General features: G+C 46.8%; 1 long non-coding RNA gene across 1 annotated transcript in view; it reads right to left on the bottom strand.

Moving 5' to 3' along the window:
- Positions 1-1919: 1919 nt before the first annotated feature.
- LOC116969110 overlaps positions 1920-14372 on the bottom strand; it is an 18069-nt gene continuing 5616 nt past the window's right edge. The window contains exons 2-3 of the long non-coding RNA XR_004410625.1: positions 13313-13315; positions 1920-1939 (exon numbers count right to left, since the gene is read on the bottom strand). This is a non-coding gene — a long non-coding RNA (uncharacterized LOC116969110). The remainder of the gene's footprint in view (positions 1940-13312; positions 13316-14372) is intronic.

Genomic DNA, 14372 nt, shown 5'->3' with positions numbered 1-14372 from the left:
GAGGGTGTTTTCGCGGTGACCACGCTGGGCAAACGCGTTGATCCAGTCGCACACTGTGGTGTGGCGTGGGGTAAATGTTAGCACTCGGACCCAATATCCGTGGGAATAACACAATCATCTCTTCCCCCTTTCCTCCACCGACCCACCCCCTATTTCTCTCGCTCTCTCCAGCGTGAGTGTATCTCCATCCACATCGGCCAGGCCGGAGTTCAGGTCGGCAACGCTTGCTGGGTGCTGTATTGCCTGGAGCACGGGATCCAGCCGGATGGACAGATGCCGAGCGACAAGACCATCGGGGGCGGCGACGATTCCTTCAACACCTTTTTCAGCGAGACGGGGGCGGGCAAGCACGTCCCCCGGGCCGTGTTCCTTGATCTGGAGCCCACGGTGAGCTGAAACGGGACAATCCTGACATAGAAACATAGAAACATAGAAAATGGGTGCAGGAGGGGGCCATTCGGCCCTTCTAACCAGCACCGACATTCAATGTGATCATAGCTGACCGTTCCCTATCAATAACCCGTGCCTGCCTTCTCCCCATATCCATTGACTCCACAAGCCCCTAGAGCTCTATCTAACTCTCTCTTAAATCCTTCCAATGACTTGGTCTCCACTGCCCTCTGTGGCAGGGAATTCCATAAATTCACAACTCTCTGAGTGAAAACGTTTTCTCACCTCTGTCTTAAATAACCTCCCCTTTATTCTAAGACTGTGGCCCCTGGGTCTGGATTCGCCCAACATTGGGAACATTTTTCCTGCATCTAGCTTGTCCAGTCCTTTTATAATTTTGTATGTTTCTATAAGATACCCCCTCGTCCTTCTAAACTCCAGTGAATAAAAGCCTAGTCTTTTCAATCTTTCCTCGTATGACAGTCCCGCCATCCCAGGGATCAATCTCGTGATCCTACGCTGCACTGCCACAATCACAAGGATGTCCTTCCTCAAATCAGGAGACCGAAACTGTACAAAATGCTCTAGATGTGGTCTCACCAGAGCCCTATACAACTGCAGAAGAACCTCTTTACTCCTATACTGAAATAATCTTGTTATGAAGGTCAACATTCCATTAGCGTTCTTCACTGCCTGCTGTACATGTAAACCAACTTTCAGTGACCGGTGTATAAGGACGCCCGGGTCACGCTGCACCTCCTCCTAACCTAACCTAACCTCATTGAGATAATAATCTGCCCCCTTGCTTTTGCCGCCAAAGTGGATAACCTCACATTTATCTACATTATGCTGCATCTGCCGCGCATCTCCCACTCACTCAACCTGTCCAGGTCACCCTGCAACCTCCTAACATCCTCTTCACAGTTCACACTGCCACGCAGCTTTGTGTCATCCGCAAACTTTCTAGTGTTGCTCCTAATTCCCTCTTCCAAATCATTAATATATATGGTAAACAGTTGCGGCACCAACACTGAGCCTTGCGGCACTCCACTCGCCACTGCCTGCCATTCTGAAAAGGACCCTTCGCTCCTACTCTTTGCTTCCGGTCTGCCAACCATGTCAAGACCCTACCCCCAATATCATGTGGTCTAATTTTAGTCACCAGTCTCCCGTGCGGGACGTTATCAAAGGCCTTCTGAAAGTCTAGATACACTACATCCACTGGCACCCCTTCATCCATTTTACTTGTCGCATCCGCAAAAAAATCCACAAGATTAGTCAAGCATGATTTCCCTTTCATAAATCCATGTTGACTTGGACTAATCATTTTACTGCTATTCAGATGCCCCATTGTTACCTCTTTAATAATTGACTCCAGCATCTTTCCCATCACCGACGTTAGGCTAACTGGTCTGTAATTCCCCGTTTTCTCTCTTGCTTTCTTGAAAAGTGGGATAACATTAGCTATCCTCCAATCCACAGGAACTGATCCTGAATCTATTGAACATTGGAAAATGATCACCAATGCGTCCACTATTTCTAGAGCCACCTCCCCGAGGACCCTGGGATGCAGACCATCAGGCCCAGGGGATTTATCATCCTTCAGTCCCATTAGCCTACCCAATACTATTTCTCGCCTAATGAAAATTAATTTCTGTTCCTCTACCCCCTTAAGCCCGTCCCACTTAGGAAACCTAAACGGAAACCTCTGGAGACTTTTCACCCCACCCAAGGTTTCCGTGCGGTTCCCGGAGGTTGTTGTAAGTCTCCCTACCTGTTTCCACTACCTGCAACGTCCGGCAACCACCTGCAACCTCCGGGAACCGCATGGAAACCTTGGGTGGGGCGCAAAGTCTGCATTAGATCCTCTGTCCTCCAGTACATCTGGGAGATTGTTTGTGTCTTCCTTAGTGAAGACAGATCCGATGTACCTATTCAACTTTTCTACCATTTCCTTGTTGCCCCAAATAGGTTCACCCGTGTCTGCCTTCAAGGGAACCACATTTGACTTTGCTACTCTGTTTCCCTTAACATATCGAAATAATCTTTTACTGGCCTTTAAATTCCAGGCCAGCTTCCCTTTGTACTTCATCTTTTCAGCCCGTATTGCCCGTTTTGTTTCCTTCTGTTGTCCTATGAAAGTTTCCCAATCCTCTGGCTTCTGGCTACTCTTTGCTGTCTTATACATCTATTCTTTTAGTTTTATTCTATCCCTAACTTCTCTTGACAGCCACGGTTGCCTCCTACTCCCCTTAGAATCGTTCTTCCTTTTTGGAATGAAATGATCCTGCGTCTTCCGCATTATGGCCAGAAATTCCTGCCATTGCTATTCCACCGTCATTACTGCTAGGATCCCTTTCCAGTTTACTTTGGCCAGCTCCCCTCTCATGCCTTCATAGTCCCCTTTGTTCAACTGCATCACTGCCACTTCGATTTAACGTTCTCCTTCTCAAATTGCAGATTCAAACTAATCATGTTATGATCACTACCTTCAAGCGGTTCCTTTACCTCGAATTCTCTTATCATATCTGGTTCATTGGACAACACTAAATACATAATTGTCTTTTCTCTGGTCGGCTCCATTACAAGCTGCTCTAAGAATCCATCTCGGAGGCATTCTACAAACTCTTGAACCAACCTGATTTTCCCAGTCTACCTGCATATTGAAATCCCCCATCACCACGGTGGCATTACCTTTGTTACATGCTAGTTTTAACTCCTGCTGCAACTTACACCCTACATCCGGGCTACTATTGGGGTCCGTAAATAACACCAATTAGTGTCTTCTTGCCTTTACAATTCCTCAACTTTATCCATAGTGACTCTACCTCGTCAGTCCCTATGTCTTCCCTCGCAAGGGACTGAATTCCATCTCTCACCAGCAGAACCACCACTCCCCCCACATCTTCCCACCTGCCTTTCCTTTCTATAGGATGTAAAATCCTGAATATTAAGTTCCCAGGCCATATCCTCCTGCAGCCACGTCTCAGTAATCCCCACAATGTCAAACCTACCAATCTCTAACTGAGCCTGAACTTTACTTCTTATACTTCGCGCATTCATATACAATACATTTAATTCCTTAAGCATCTCACCTTTCACGTCGATCCCTATTACACTTGGCCATACGCTCCGATCCCTTTGTGAGCATCCTTTCCCGTTAATTCTGGGGTCATTAACAATCCCTTCACTATCTTTCCCTTTAACTCCTTCGACTATTCCATTTGACACCCCACCCCCCTTAATCAGGTTAAAACTTCCCGTGTAGCCGTGGCAAAGCTGCCGCCAGAATGCTGGTCCTCCGCCTGTTAAGATGCAATAACCATATAACCATATAACAATTACAGCACGGAAACAGGCCATCTCGGCTCTACAAGTCCGTGCCGAACAATTATTTTCCCTTAGTCCCACCTGCCTGCACTCATACCATAACCCTCCATTCCCTTCTCATCCATATGCCTATCCAATTTATTTTTAAATGATACCAACGAACCTGCCTCGACTACTTCCACTGGAAGCTCATTCCACACCGCTACCACTCTCTGAGTAAAGAAGTTCCCCCTCATGTTACCCCTAAACTTCTGTCCCTTAATTCTGAAGTCATGTCCTCTTGTTTGAATCTTCCCTATTCTCAAAGGGAAAAGCTTGTCCACATCAACTCTGTCTATCCCTCTCATCGTTTTAAAGACCTCTATCAAGTCCCCCCTTAACCTTCTGCGCTCCATAGAATAAAGACCTAACTTATTCAACCTTTCTCTGTAACTTAGTTGTTGAAACCCAGGCAACATTCTACTAAATCTCCTCTGTACTCTCTCTATTTTGTTGACATCCTTCCTATAATTGGGCGACCAAAATTGGACACCATGCTCCAGATTTGGTCTCACCAATGCCTTGTACAATTTTAACATTACATCCCAGCTTCTACACTCAATGCTCTGATTTATAAAGTCTAGCATACCAAAAGCTTTCTTTACCACCCTATCTATATGAGATTCCACCTTCAAGGAACTATGCACGGTTATTCCCGGATCCCTCTGTTCATTCTTCAATTCCCTACCATTTACCATGTACGTCCTATTTTGATTTGTCCTGCCAAGGTGTAGCACCTCTCATTTATCGGCATTAAACTCCATCTGCCATCTTTCAGCCCATTCTTTGGAAATCCTCTTCATTATCCACAACACCCCCTATCTTGGTATCATCTGCATACTTGCTAATCCAATTTACCACACCTTCATCCAGATCATTGATGTACATGACAAACAACAAAGGACCCAACACAGATCCCTGAGGCACCCCACTAGTCACCTTCCCCCAACCTGACAAACAGCCATCGACCATTACCCTCTGGCTTCTCCCATTCAGCCACAGTTGAATCCATCTTGCTACTCCTTCATTTATACCCAACAGTTGAACCTTCTTAACCAACCTTCCATGAGGAACCTTGTCAAAGGCCTTATTAAAGTCCATATATACAACATCCACTGCTTTACCCTCATCAATTTCCCTAGTAACCTCCTCAAAAAATTCAAGAAGATTAGTCAAACATCACCTTCCAGGCACAAATCCATGTTGACTGTTCCTAATCAGACCCTATTTATCCAGATGCTTATATATATTATCTCCAAGTATCTTTTCCATTAATTTGCCCACCACTGAAGTCAAACTAACATGTCCATAATTGCTAGGTTTACTCTTAGAACCCGTTTTAAACAATGGAACAACATGCGCAGTACGCCAATCCTCGGGGACTATTCCCGTTTCTAATGACATTTGAAATATTTCTGTCATAGCCCCGGCTATTTCTACACTAACTGAGGGCGGTGGAGGCAGGTTCTCTGGATGCTTTCAAGAGAGAGTTAGATAGGGCTCTTAAAAATAGGAAGTCGGGGGATATCGGGAGAAGGCACGAGCGGGATGATGAGCAATTTCTTGAGCCTGAGGGTGGTGAATCTGTGGGATTCATTGCACCAGACGACTGTGGAGCCTAAGTCAGTGGATATTTGTAAGGCGGAGCTTGCCAGATTCTTGATTGTGCATGATTGGGGATGATCAGCCATGATCACATTGAATGGCGGTGCTGGCTCGAAGGGCCGAATGGCCTACTCCTGCACCTATTGTCTATTGTCTATAGTGCTGAAGGCACAATTGCATACATTGTTTCTAAGAAATGAGGCAAAGAGCCATGTGAGCCGTTTGGAGAGAGGTTCAAATCAGATCAGCTGTGTTCTTATTGAATGGTGGAATATCCTTGTTAGGCCGAGGGGCAACTTATCTGCAGATTAATATGGTTGAATAAAAGCCTCAGTACATTACATTAATGGAGTAACTCGGGAAGGCAGACTGAAAGTCTGAAGAAGGGTCTCAAACCGAAACACACCCATTCCTTATCTCCAGAATTACTGCCTGAACTGCTGAGTTACTGACCTTTCTGTCCTTGGCCTCCTCCACTGTCAGAGTGAGGCACAGTGCAAATTGGAGGAACAGCACCTCATATTTGGCTTGGGCAGCTTACACTCCAGCAGTATGAATATTGCCTTCTCTAACCTTTGCTCTCCCTCTATCTCCACCCAACCCCCTTCCTAGTTCTCCGACCAGTCTGACTGTCCCGTGATTAAAGGTTATCACTGTGAGTTTCGTTGTCACCTTCTCCCAATTAACAATTATCTATTGTATATCCAAGATGGCGGCGCGCACAGTCGCAGCGGCTCACGGCTCTCTGTCTCGGTGCTCTTTCTTGTTGTTCGTGTACGTTGTGTTGTCCGTGTACGTCTTTGCTGTCGGTTCTGCGAACATCCGCTACACCCGCTACACCCGCCAGAACCTCGTGTATATCGGTGACCAGCATCGGACATCTGTTTCGGGTGTCTTCCATCGCACGCATAACACCCCGGGCGACATAGCGAGACCATCGGGGTCCCCGTGGATTGTCGTCGGGTCTGAGAGGCGGCGCAGACGGAGGAGGGAGAGGAAGCGGAAGCGAGGCCGCAGGTCCGGTGTTTTGCTAAGGCTAAGAAAACAACCACACAAGCCACCTCTACCGAGCCTGTATCTCTCCAATGCCAGATCCCTGGTTCACAAAATGGATGACCTGGAATTACAACTCGCTGGAAATCGATATGTTCGTGACTGCTGTATTATGATTATCACCGAAACCTGGCTTCACCCGGCTCTACATGGTGCTAGCATGCAGCTAGTAGGACGCTTTCTGCTCCGCGGGGACAGGACTATGGACTCCGGTAAGAGCAGGGGAGGGGGCCTCTGTATATACGTGCATGAGAATTGGTGCAAGAACGGGATAATCATAGACAAACATTGTTCCCCTGACCTGGAGTACATGTCTGTAAGATGCCGGCCTTTTTTTCTACCGAGAGAACTAACAGTAGTGATTGTCACGGCTGTGTATATTCCACCTGACGCCAATGTAAACACGGCACTCTCTCTCCTGCTGAACACCATTAATGAACAGCAGCAGGACCATCCCGAAGGTGTTCACATAATTGCAGGGGACTTTAATAAGGCCAACTTGAAGACTGTACTGCCGAAATTTTATCAACATGTCAAGTGTTCTACTAGAGGGGTGAACACGCTGGATCATGTCTACACCAATATTAAGCACGCGTATAGAGCCATCCCCCTCCCCCAACTCGGCCAGTCAGATCATCTCTCCCTCCTGCTCTCCCCAGCCTACACTCCCCTCAGACGCAGTGCCAGGCCCACCATAAAGTCTGTTACAACCTGGCCTGAAAATGCACTCTCCAAACTACAGGACTGCTTTACACAGACAAACTGGGACATATTCGGTAGGCGGCGCGTCTCTCGTCAGCAGCGGCCTCTGCAGTCCGTCTGCGTTTTTATTATTTTATGTCTATGTTTCTATGTAGTTTTTGTTATTTTTGTTGGGGTATGTGTGTGGGGGGTGGGGGTGGTGTGGGGGGGGGGGGGAGGGGGTAACTTTTAAATCTCTCCCTGCACGGGAGACCCGACCTTTTCTTTGTCGGGTCTCCGTTGTCGTTGGGGCTGCAACGAGGAGCGGCCGAGTCCAGAGCGGGTGGAGCTGTGGTGGACGCTGCTGCGACCCGACCCCCGGAGATTCGGTGGCTGCAACTGCGGGTTTGGCGGACGGCACCGGGAGCCCGCGGGTCCCTGGAGGGAGACCGCTTTTCCGGGCTCCCGCAACGGCGACTTCTCCCGCCCGAGTTGCGGGGTTGAAGAGCTCCTGGAGCGGGGCCTACATCACCGCCCCGCGCGGCTTGGAATGGCTGCGGGACTCTGCGAGCGCGCGCCGGGGGCTCTAACACCAAGACCCGGTGTGCGACCTTGCATCACCCGGCGTGGCTTTAATGGCCACGGGACAATTCGCCATCGCCCGCCGGGGGCTTTGACTTTGACTCTGACATCGGGGGGGGGGGGGGGGGGGAGTGCAGTGGAGAGAAAAGTTTTTTTGGCCTTCCATCACAGCAATGTGATGGATGTTTATGTAAATTATGTTGTGTCTTGGGTCTATTTGTTTGTAATGTATGGCTGCAGAAACGGCATTTCGTTTGGACCTCAAGGGGTCCAAATGACAATAAATTGAATTGAATTGAAGGATATTCGAACACCAGGATCTGGAAACTCTCACAGAAACGGTGCTGGACTATATCAAGTTCTGCATCGGAAACGTGACTGTGGACAAAAACATTCGGGTTTTCCCAAACCAGAAACCCTGGATGTCCAGCCAGGTCCGCACACTCCTCAGAGCCCGCGATGCTGCCTTCAGGTCAGGTGACAGAGTTCTGTACAGGGCTGCTCGAGCCGATCTGAAAAGTGGAATTAAAAAAGCCAAGGCGGACCATAAGAGGAGCATAGAGTCCCACTTTTCCAGCAATAATACACGGGAGGTATGACGGGGCATACAAGACATTACAAACTACAGAGGCTATGCCACAAAGTCAGAAGACCTGAGTGTGCCGCTGGCCGAAAAGCTAAATTGCTTCTTCTCCCGCTTTGAAACATCACAACAGCAGCACTCACCTGCTATAGCCCTGCTCCCACCCTCACCTGGCTCCTGTGCTACTCCACTCACTGTCAGGGAGCACGATGTCAGACGGGTGCTCCTGGCAGTGAACCCCAAGAAGGCTACCGGCCCAGATGGAGTACTTGGTAAGGTGCTCAAAGCGTGTGCCCACCAGCTCACTGCCATCTGATAATAAAAGGTATTGTATTGTATTGTATTGTATCTTCAACAGAATGTTCAACCTCTCCCTGGACCAGGCAGTTATTCCGTCCTGCCTAAAATCAGCCACAATCGTCCCAGTGCCGAAGTAGTCTCCCATCACTAGCTTAAATGATTACCGTCCCGTGGCCCTCACTCCGGTAATCACGAAGTGCTTCGAGAGATTGGTCCTCCAGCACATCAAGGACTATCTACCACCAGACTTCGACCCCCACCAATTCGCTTATCGCCAAAATAGATCCACGGAAGACGCCATCACCGTTACTCTCCACTCTGTGCTGAGCCATCTGGAGCAAGGGCAGAGCTACGTCCGGATGCTCTTTGTGGATTATAGCTCAGCTTTCAGCACATTCATTCCGGACATTCTCATTAATAAATTGGTCACTCTCGGCCTCCCCACTCTCACATGTGCCTGGGTAAAAGATGTCCTCACCAACCGGCCCCAGACTGTGAGACTCGGCCCCCACCTCTCCTCCACTCGCAGGTTGAGTACCGGCTCCCCACAGGGCTGTGTGCTAAGCCCCCTCCTATATTGTCTCTACACCCACGACTGTAGTCCGGCCCACAACAACAACCGCATCGTCAAATTTGCTGACGACACTACTGTAGTCGGACTTATTTCAAAGGGAGACGAGGCAGCCTACAGAGAGGAAGTCCTGAAGTTGACAACCTGGTGCTCAGAAAACAATCTGGCTCTGAACACCAGGAAAACAAAAGAGCTCATTGTCGACTTCAGGAGGCACAGCACCGACTTGGTCCTCCTACATATAACCACCATATAACCATATAACAATTACAGCGCGGAAACAGGCCATCTCGGCCCTACAAGTCCGCGCCGAACAATTTTTTTTCCCTTAGTCCCACCTGCCTGCACTCATACCATAACCCTCCATTCCCTTCTCATCCATATGCCTATCCAATTTATTCTTAAATGATACCAACGAACCTGCCGCCACCACTTCCACTGGAAGCTCATTCCACACCGCTACCACTCTCTGAGTAAAGAAGTTCCCCCTCATGTTACCCCTAAACTTCTGTCCCTTAATTCTGAAGTCATGTCCTCTTGTTTGAATCTTCCCTATTCTCAAAGGGAAAAGCTTGATCACATCAACTCTGTCTATCCCTCTCATCATTTTAAAGACCTCTATCAAGTCCCCCCTTAACCTTCTGCGCTCCAGAGAATAAAGACCCAACTTATTCAACCTATCTCTGTAACTTAGTTGTTGAAACCTAGGCAACATTCTAGTAAATCTCCTCTGTACTCTCTCTATTTTGTTGACATCCTTCCTATAATTGGGCGACCAAAATTGTACACCATACTCCAGATTTGGTCTCACCAATGCCTTGTACAATTTTAACATTACATCCCAGCTTCTATACTCAATGCTCTGATTTATAAAGGCTAGCATACCAAAAGCTTTCTTTACCACCCTATCTATATGAGATTCCACCTTCAAGGAACTATGCACGGTTATTCCCAGATCCCTCTGTTCAACTGTATTCTTCAATTCCCTACCAATTATCATGTACGTCCTATTTTGATTTGTCCTGCCAAGGTGTAACACCTCACATTTATCAGCATTAAACTCCATCTGCCATCTTTCAGCCCATTTTTCCAGATGGCCTAAATCACTCTGTAGACTTTGGAAATCCTCTTCATTATCCACAACACCCCCTATCTTGGTATCACCTGCATACTTACTAATCCAATTTACCACCCCTTCATCCAGATCATTGATGTACATGACAAACAAAAAAGGACCCAACACAGATCCCTGAGGCACCCCACTAGTCACCTGCCTCCAACCCGACAAACAGCCATCCACCATTACCCTCTGGCTTCTCCCATTCAGCCACTGCTGAATCCATCTTGCTATTCCTGCATTTATACCCAACAGTTTAACCTTCTTAACCAACCTTCCATGAGGAACCTTGTCAAAGGCCTTACTAAAGTCCATATAGACAACATCCACTGCTTTACCCTCGTCAATTTCCCTAGTAACCTCTTCAAAAAATTCAAGAAGATTAGTCAAACATGAACTTCCAGGCACAAATCCATGTTGACTGTTCCTAATCAGACCCTGTTTATCCAGATGCTTATATATATTATCTTTAAGTATCTTTTCCATTAATTTGCCCACCCAAGTCAAACTAACAGGTCTATAATTGCTAGGTTTACTCTTAGAACCCTTTTTAAACAATGGAACAACATGCGCAGTACGCCAATCCTCGGGGACTATTCCCGTTTCTAATGACATTTGAAATATTTCTGTCATAGTCCCGGCTATTTCTACACTAACTTCCCTCAATGTCCTAGGAAATATCCTGTCAGGACCTGGAGACTTATCCACTTTTATATTTTTCAAAAGTGTCAGTACTTCTTTTACTTTGAAACTCATAGTATACATAATTACTCTACTCGTTTCCCTTACCTCACATAATTCAATATCCTTCTCCTTGGTGAATACCGAAGAAAAGAAATTGTTCAATATCTCCCCCATCTCTTTTGGCTCTGCAGATAGCTGCCCACTCTGTTTCAACGGCGAGTGTGTGGAGAGGGTCAACACCTTCCGGTTTCTCGGCGTCCTTATCTCTGCTGACATCTCCTGGACAGACAACACGACAGCGGTCATCAAGAAGGCTCAGCAGCGGCTGCACTTCCTGAGGGTTCTCAGGAAGCACAACCTGGACTCTAACCTGCTGCTGACCAAAGATCCTATAGCGGAGCAAGATGGATTACTCTCACGCAAACGTGTAGTACGCTCATGGGCGGATTCATGGGCGATTTTATGACTCATTTTAGCAACCTGCCCCCGCCATCTTGTTCCGCCATCTTGTTCCGCCATTTTGCTCCGCCCTCTTGCTTCCGGCCAAAGATTGGAACCGCAGCGGGGAGAAGGAGTGCGGGGCCCGGGGCAGCGAGAAGAGAGAGTGCGGGGCCCGGGGCAGCGGGGAGAAGGAGTGCGGGGCCCGGGGCAGCGGGGAGAGAGAGTGCGGGGCCCGGGGCAGAGAGGAGAGAGAGTGCGGTGCCCGGGGCAGCGGGGAGAAGGAGTGCGGGGCCCGGGGCAGCGAGGAGAGAGAGTGCGGGGCAGCGGGGAGAGGGAGTGGTGCCCGGGGCAACGGGAGAGCGAGAGGGGCATAGGAGGGGGGGGAGACATTTAAGTGAGGGGGCAGGCGAGGGAGTGCCGGGGGGGATAAGTTTCTTATTTACAATGTTTCTTATTTAATGTCCCTTGTCTAGTCTGAAATAAAGTTCATTATTGGATCAGAAGAAATATAATTGTGTGTGTTATATGATTATATACATTTATATAATTTTCATGTATGTGTGTTTATAAACATTTTATTCTTTAACAAGAATTAACAGAATTATGAACTAACAGAATTATGAATCGAACCCTATATCACGCACAAAAACTTCCCCCGCAATGTCAATCACCCTGCGAGTCGGGTCGGTTCCGGTTACTACAAAATCAACTCAAACACTGCTTGTGAACCATTTTAAAAGAAATGATTTAAAAAACATTAAAAAAGACAATTACCAGAATCAAATGTTATTGTTGACAAGAAGTATGAACTGACAGATTTATGAATCTAACCCACACAAACTGTTGCCCCACAACATTGATTACACTGCGAGTCGGGTCGGGTCAGGTAGGCTCAGGTTACTAAAATGGGCGTGGAAAAATGCCCATGATCCCCTCCATAGCGTACTACACGTCAGTCCATTGCATTTCGCAGGAGTAGCCTATCTTGCTCCGCTATAAGATCTTTGCTGCTGACCTTCTACCGCTCGTCCATCGAGAGCCTGCTGACATACTGCATTACAGCATGGTACGGCAGCTGCACCATGGCAGACAGGGAGAGGCTTCAGAGGGTAACTAGGACAGCACAGAAGATCATTGGTTGCCCTCTCCCCTCCCTGATGGATATTTACACATCCCGTTGCCTTAGCAGGGCAAAGAATATCATCAAGGACAGCTCCCATCCTGCGTTTGGACTGTTCGACCTGCTGCCCTCTGGAAGGCGCTATAGGTGCATCAAAACTAGGACAAATAGACTCAGGAACAGTTGTTTTCCGAAAGTCATAACTACTCTTAACTCACACATGCACTGACTTCACAGCCCAACACCCGGACTTCCATCTACTCTATCCACGTACTGAAATTTGGAACTGTAATGTGTATTGTAATTGTAATTTTTAATAATTTTAAATATTTTAATATAACTTTAAAAATCTGCCAAAGAATACTACCTATTCATCCTTCACCATTTTGCCTTTATAGATATGTATATAGTGCCGCAGAATTGTGCACCTACCCTCCCCCCCTTGTTTTGCTTTCTGTTTCTTGTTTTTTGTACTAAATTATATGTATGCACTGAGTACGAAATGCTTTTAATCTCATTGTACATGTATAGTGACAATAAATGGCATATCTATATCTATATCTACATTTTCCTTGATCCCTAACCCCTTTGATGTCTTTGTAGTTTTCACACCTTACACTTCCTTATCTCTGTGTCTCCTTGTATAAAGTTGCAATCAACAATTGATGTGTTGAATGCGCTGAGCAGTCGGCTGGAGTCAAAGCAAATGTCCCAGTTTGTTTTACACTTACTAAATGGCTGAATGCTCAGGGAACTATTTCATAATGAAACCGTCAGATTGTTATTTCCGCTTTCAGATATTTTTGCTGATAAAACTTCCTCAATTGCCAGAGTAAAGGCCTTTCTGAGCCTTCTGTAAGACGAATTCCACATATTTCTGGTCCTCTGGTCACAGTGATCTGAGTGATCCTATTGATCCCAGGAGAAGTTACAGCAGAATGATAGTAAGAGGAAAGGATACTGTGAGGATTTCGGATTTGCAACACAGAATGCATTTTGTATATGTCATTTCTCATTTCATTATTCAAATGAGTTGGAACTATTGGGTATGTGAGTGCAAATATGAACTTTGCACAAATCTATTGACCACTGTAGGATGACGTGTGACTTTCACAACCGGTTTTTTGGGCATGGAACATTTTTTAAATATTGTTCTTCCAGAAGATCTGAATGAAAAAGAGAAACATACTGGAAACACTCAGCAGTTTGAGCAGCATTTGATTACAGTCCCAGTTCTGATAATGGATCATCCACCATTGCACTTCCACTGTTTTCTGCATTCACTATTTTAATCAATAAAGTAAATACACATTGTCTTTATTACACTGGTAACAAATGGTAGTCATTTATACTTGGCCAGATCACACACAACGGTAAAATAACCAAATATGTTTGATTTAGATGGTAGAGGTTGGTTAAAGGTAGAAAGAGATCACCTGTCCATAGTTGAGATAGTTCAGGACCAGAAGTAGTACCATTTAATGCAGAATTGTAACGTTCAGCTATGATAATAGAGAATGTCTGCAAGATAGCAAAGGATAATCCCTGTTTGTTGCGGACGAATCAGTTGGAGAGCTGAGTGCTGATAGGAACAGATGTTTGGTCACCGGTTCAGTAGTTCAATATGTAACTGTACAGTGAAATTCTTAAAGCACATATTACACATGTAGGCATCGCCATTTTCCAAGTCCAAATCCGATCCGCCTGCGAGCTCGATGTCCTGGTGCAGTTCCTGTGAACAGACCTCCCTCTCCTCACCCATCTTTGTGTCCCGTGGGGCGCCTCCTACTGTAGTTCACCCTCCTACTGGGCCACTCCTCGCACCTGATGTCTCCAGCTCTCTCCCGGTAACGCCGTTTCCAGCAGAGTTGGGATG

Source organism: Amblyraja radiata, unplaced genomic scaffold (assembly GCF_010909765.2).
Source record: "Amblyraja radiata isolate CabotCenter1 unplaced genomic scaffold, sAmbRad1.1.pri S104, whole genome shotgun sequence".
Lineage (NCBI taxonomy): Eukaryota > Metazoa > Chordata > Chondrichthyes > Rajiformes > Rajidae > Amblyraja > Amblyraja radiata.
This window is presented reverse-complemented; position numbering and strand designations above follow the sequence as displayed.